Source organism: Carassius auratus, unplaced genomic scaffold (assembly GCF_003368295.1).
Source record: "Carassius auratus strain Wakin unplaced genomic scaffold, ASM336829v1 scaf_tig00021196, whole genome shotgun sequence".
In the NCBI taxonomy this organism is placed as follows: domain Eukaryota; kingdom Metazoa; phylum Chordata; class Actinopteri; order Cypriniformes; family Cyprinidae; genus Carassius; species Carassius auratus.
In genome coordinates, this window is record NW_020525090.1 from 1 (window position 1) to 6,404 (window position 6,404).

The 6,404-nt window shown below is 35.8% G+C and overlaps 1 pseudogene; it reads right to left on the bottom strand.

Annotated features, from left to right (window-relative positions):
• Nucleotides 1–19: 19 nt before the first annotated feature.
• On the bottom strand, nt 20–5,467 carry LOC113076764 (WD repeat-containing protein 19-like; annotated as a pseudogene).
• Between the last annotated feature and the right edge of the window lie 937 nt (nt 5,468–6,404).

The window sequence follows — 6,404 nt, forward strand, 5'->3', positions numbered from 1 at the left end:
CACATGATTGTCTTCTTACCACATGCAACTGGACCTTCCCCTCAAACAAGGCAGCAGATAGTCACAGTTCAGACACATACTGGCCACTGTTCCTAAATACTCGTGTCTTTTACACGCTCCACACCTGAAACACACACATGCACACTTTCAGGGACAGTTCACCCAAAGATGAACATTCTGTCAGCATTTACTCACCATCATGTCATTCCAAAAACCCATAAGATTTTAAAATGATATGTAAAAATTGATAGCCTGAATGCACTGTAAGTCGCTTTGGATAAAAGCGTCTGCTAAATGCATAAATTTAATTTAATTTAATTTAAAACGCAAAATGAAACCTTATTTTTACTGAAATCTGACAGGTTTCTGTCCCTGCATTGAAAGTCCAAGTAATCAAAACGTATACGGTCATAAAAATAATCCATATGACTCGAGCAGTCTTGTGAAGAAATATGATTGATTTATAAGATGAACAGAGATTTCATATATATCTTAATTTGTGAAGAATAACTAAAGTCTTATGGGTTCAGAACAACATGAGGAAGAGCAAAAGATGACCGATTTTTCTTTTTTGGGTGAACTTTCCCTTTGAATACAGAAAGTCAAAACTTTCCCCTTTGCCTGAGGGAATGTGAATGTGAATTCATGCTGGTTCTCACTTACCACTGTCTCCTAACGCATAAAACCATGCTCTGTTATTCATGGCTACAGCAACATGATATGGTCCAACAGCTATGAAACTAGGCTCTACTTCCACTGCAATAGCAACGGGGGGCTCCTGAGAAGAGATAAAATACTATCAATAAATTATACTTTTACATCTTCTAAAAAACTTTCTGGCCAAAACACAACATAAGAGTTGCTATGCAGTTTCTCAAGTGCCCTGAATCATTCCCTTGGCTCCACCCCCATGTCAAAACAGTGCCAGAAATCAAGACGCACAAAAACGTGAAGCGCAAAGGGAAAACAAACTTGACTGAAATGCAAAATAAAAGCAGCGTTGCAAATAAATTAGTAGATCTGTCCATGGAAAAATATGCATTGCAAAATCATTGCTTTCACGCGGTTTCATTCATGTTTTTACAATTATTTATTTTTGTTGGCAAAACGTAATTTTTTCACAATACTACATTTTTTTTTTTTTTTTGCAATTCATTATTTTGTTTGCAAAACTTAATTATTTTGCATATAAATGCGACATTATATTGACTCCATAAGGTGTGCCATTCATTTTCTAAGCAGTCAGAGATGATGCAACGGGTTAAAAAAAATCCCTCTGACCATATCTGCAGGTTCTTTTAAGCTGGGCCATTTAGCGACCACCCAGAGCACACTAGAAAGCATCTGCATGTCTGTGTGTCGTCTCTTACCCCTTCCACCTGGTTGTCGACTGTAACTTCCAGCAGCGATGTAAGATAAGCGATTCTAGTGCCACTGCTGTCTCCCAATATTGGCAGCTTGGTGAGGAAGACGTGCAAAGATCCCTGCTGAGAAGATACAGCGAGCAGCTGGCCGTCATCAGTCCAACACATCTGATCAAGGCCTGAGAAAAACACCCACAGAACTAAGAACCAATGCTTTACATACAAATACACTGCATGAGTACACACCAGATATTAAGTTTACCTTTGGTCTCCTCATCCAGAGTGACTATAGCATACATTTCCTTCAGATCAGTCAAGTCGTGTATCTTAATACTGACAGGGAGATATAATAATGTTATCTCAAAGCACAAGAAGATTGGTGGATGAAACCGTTATGAGGTGCATACTAATGAACACTTTTACCAGTTGTCCCCGCAGGACGCAGCCTTGTTTAGGGACTGTGAGATGGCGATGCTAGTCAGGCTGTCTTTATGATTGTGCGCTTGAAACAACTCTTGGCCAATCTCACGGATATGTGTGGAAATGACCACAAAGTAGCCATGTGAAAATCCAATCATGATATAGCCATCCCCATACCTGGAGAAAGAAGGAACATGTGCTCAGTATATGAAAGACACAACTAAATGTGCAATTACTTGATTTGAGTGATTTGTTTTCTCTTTTTTTGTATTCTTTAGGTATAAGAAAAGGTACATTACAAATAAAATGTATTATTATAATTATAAAATGACCTACAGCCAGACTTTGACATGCATATTAAAACTGTGTATGTGCGTGCGTGCATGGATGCGTATGTGTGTGTGTGTGTGTGTGTGTGCGTGTGTGTGTGTGTGTGTGTGTGTACCAGCGGTAGGAGATGATGTTGCCGTAACGCTGCTGGAATGCCAGTTCTATGGGGTTATCAGGGTCATTCAGATTAAACAGAAACAGGGTCTTCTTCCCCAAAGCCACACTCACCTGTAAATTAAAGATCATTTAGTCAATCTATAGATATTTTTTCATACTCATGAAACAACGTAAAAAAAAAAAAACAGATTTGGTGGAAGCAGCCAAAGTTGCTTCTCAATGTTTCTGAGCAGATGAAGAAAAAATTTGATGGTTAGGGTTTAGAAATGTTATTTTATTTTCCAATAAAGTTTAAAATAAAATAAAAATTGTAAAAATTGTTTTGCAAAAATGTTTATGTATAAAAAGCGTAAAAATATTATTGCAATTTAAGATTTTGCTCTTACATTAATTTCTACCTACTGTATAAGTAATGAGCTTGTGAACATACAGTGCTTTCTCCTGGAGATGATCTCTCGTCTGTTTTCATCACTGAGAACTGAACATCTGCAGGATCTGCTCTCACAGAAGTCTGAAGAAGAAAAAAGGGAGATAGATTATGCTATTTATAGGTCTGCAATCAACATATACAGCATTACAGGATCTCTCTCTCTCTGAGGACCCTGACGCACCTGTCGAATGGTGTCTCCCTCGTGGTTGCTGATGGTTATGCTGCGGTCTTCGCTGCCCAAAGCCAGCAGGTTATGGGAGCTCCAACAGCCACAAGTGATTTTCTTTGTGTGCTTACCTACATGAACACATGCATGATGTGAAAACTAGTCAGCACTCTATAAAATTCAGGTTTCATAAATTAATCAAATTTCTACCCAGATTAGATAGTAAAATAAAGAGGAAAATATGCTTTTAATAGACAAGTGTCGGTAGTCGGAAATGTGATACATCACGGTAATGAATATGCTAATGAATATTCACTCCTAAATACCATGAATAATTATATATTACAAATTATTCCGAATTTCACATGAGAAGCACATGGAGGAACACGTGAGAGACGCGCTGAATGAAAGCACATTCACTCTCTGACAGCAGATGGCACTAAACTGCAGAAAAAAGCAGCCTTTACTCTGGAAACCCCATAAATAAAGCAGCTGTGCTACTTTCTAAACCATATTTAAATAGTTTAAAATAGCCATTCAGGTTTGTGTATTCGCTATGATGTTCATCACAGCGCCAAATACTAAAGTATTTAGCCTTAATAGGCTATTTATTTTCAAACTCTTTTTTTTTTTTCATTTTAATTTGGACTATAACATGCCCTAGATAATTGTTTGAAAGTGTTTTGATTCTTTATTGTTCGTTCACACTTTACGTTAGGGCTTCATTGGTTAATTCATTAGTTAACAAACTAAAAAACATAGTTGAAAAAACGTATAAAAATTCGTCTGAACATTCATTAATCTTAGGTATTACAATATTTTATAATGTATAATATTTTATAATGTTGTAAAAATCTAAAGTTGCAACGGTTTTGTTTAATGAGCTAACATGAACTAAGAAATAAAATAAAAAAGATTAATGACTTCTGTAGCAAATGTAGCTATTGCTCATTGTGAATGTTAATGATTAACTAATGAAGTCTTATTGTAAAATTATACCTGTTGGTCTTTATAGTTCTTTTGCACTTTAATCTGTGCAAAACCTAACTTTATATATTTTTTTCTGTATTGCTTTATTGTATTTAAATGTTCAGTTATTTTTGTTATAATAAAAAAGTTATTTAACCTGTTATTATACTGTATTATGTCCAATGTTAAACTTCAATACCATGATAATACCGTATACTGTGATGAAAGCATGAGCAATTAACCGCAATTGGAAAAGTTGATACCGGCATATCCCTAGCTTTCAAAACAGTTTTAAAGTTTAAAATTAAAAGAAATATTAGAAGTATCAAACCCCCAGTGTGTTTGAAGAGTTTATTGCATACAGCAAATCTATTTCTGTGCATGTGTCTGCCAAAAATATATATGTGAAACATATTATGAATACACTGAAAGTTGTAATAAATATAATTTCACCCAGAACCGGAATCTTGCGTGAGGTTTGCTGGTTGTAGATGAGCAGGTTTCCTTTAGATGTGCCAACAGCCAACAGCGGCCCAGTTCTGGACCAGAGCAGGAACGACATCTGATCTCTGTGTCAACAAGAAAACATGATTGAAATCAGATTCAATCGGTTTACTCTCAATAACATGTCCGCTCTCTCTCGTCACATCGACTAACTTCATGCCGCTGTCCAGCTGTGAGGTCTTGTTAACATTTGCATCCCACAAGTAAACAGAACTGGACTTCTCAGCAAGCACAGCCAAGATATCGCCATCTTTATCCCAGTCGAGGGACACACAGTTCCTGCATGCACAAAAATATCCAAGTGTGAGCAACAACAGAAAGAGAAGAATTATAGCTCTTTAGTTATGCAGAAACCAAATCACATCAGAGCTCTCTCTTCCAATTAAAGTGTCAGATATACAGAAGGTGTCTGAATGCTCACTTACCCAGGGAGATTCAACTCATTCACCTTCTGGCCATGCCGATCAAAGATTTTTACTAAATTGTCAGGGCTATGGATATATAAAATATGACACACATCAATTTTAACTCTCACGCTCCTTGAAAAGACAGTAATAAACCAACAGTTTCTCACCCTGCAACTGCAAGATAGTTTCCTACTGTTTTCTGCCATTTGTATTGCAAACATGATCCAGACCAGGACTTTTCTGACAGCGTGAAAACACGCTGAAAAGAGACAAACATCAAAATTTGACATCAATACAGTTCGCTGATCAATTACAGTCATACAATAACATTTTACAAATGACTCTAAACGACATTATCAACAAAGATAAAGTTACAACCGACCAGTTCTTTAGATTAACATTTTTTTTAGTTAATCGATATTTCGCTAAGTATATATATGTTTATATATATTATTTACACGCATTTATGTTTTCTGCTAAGACATGAACTGCTAGCTAACTTCACTAGCCGTCGTGCTAACGCTGTCCGTGACGCTCTTAAAAACACGCCAACACTCGTCTTCACCAAAGCACATGTGCGCTTCAAACAGAGATATTACCTTTTTTAATGCGACATTGCTGTTTTATATATGTAAAAAAAAGAAATACGTGCCTTCATTTTTGTTTTGTCGAAACGTTTCACTTCCCAAGCTGCTTCTCTCCGACGCGTCTTTGATCTCTCCTAGCAACCGCTTAGCAGCAGCCAATCAGCGTTCAGCAAGGCATGCTTGACGAAACAACGTAGTACGTAAAAGAAAATTTTAAATAAGATAAATACATAAAAAATAAAGAAATATATATTTCACTTATATTTATTTGATTGCCTAACACTAATCTTAGTGCATCTCTCCTGAAAACCATAAAACGAAGTTTTGAGTTTATTTTTTTTTATCATTAAATTGGTTGGAATACGAAATAAATGTAGAATTATTTTATTTCATTTCGTTTGTAGAGTATGCCAGGAACAAGTTATTTATATATAAAAAAAAGACATGAAATTGTATATACAGTCAAACTCAACGTTTTGGCTATTTTTAACCAAACTTTGTACAAAGATGGTTCTCAACTATCTGGAAGATATAACAGAATGATTTGATATACTATTTTAATTTATACAGTAAATTTTCCATACATAGTTATTCCCATTAAATGTTTCTGACTAAAACTGAGGGCTTATATAGATGATGTCAAGAATCAGAACAGGTGAGAACTAATGAGTAGCTATGGAAACAAATGAGTAAATTAACTCAGATTTCAGGTCAGTGCAGCAATGTAGTTCACTTAAAATATGCATTAAATACAAACAGTATAAAATAAACATTTAAATATACATGAAATTTAACATTAACCATTTCTATTGGACTGTTGGACCAAAAGTTCATTTCCCATCCTGCTTGAATGACATGCTTTACTGTTTGCATCATTGACAATTAACTACTAGAAGTAGAGACTTCTCACTATTCCTTCTCCATATAGACCTGTTAGGTGAACAGAAGCAGTCTCCATTTAAAGAGGTGAAAGATTTTGTGTTGACACTCGTGTGCAAGGATGGCATTCAAGGAAGTAAGTGACAGGAACAAAAATAGATGGTGCCATGCTTTCACTTCTATGAAACTTCTATGCCCACGTGTTGCTGAAAGCACCTTATTCACAAAAGG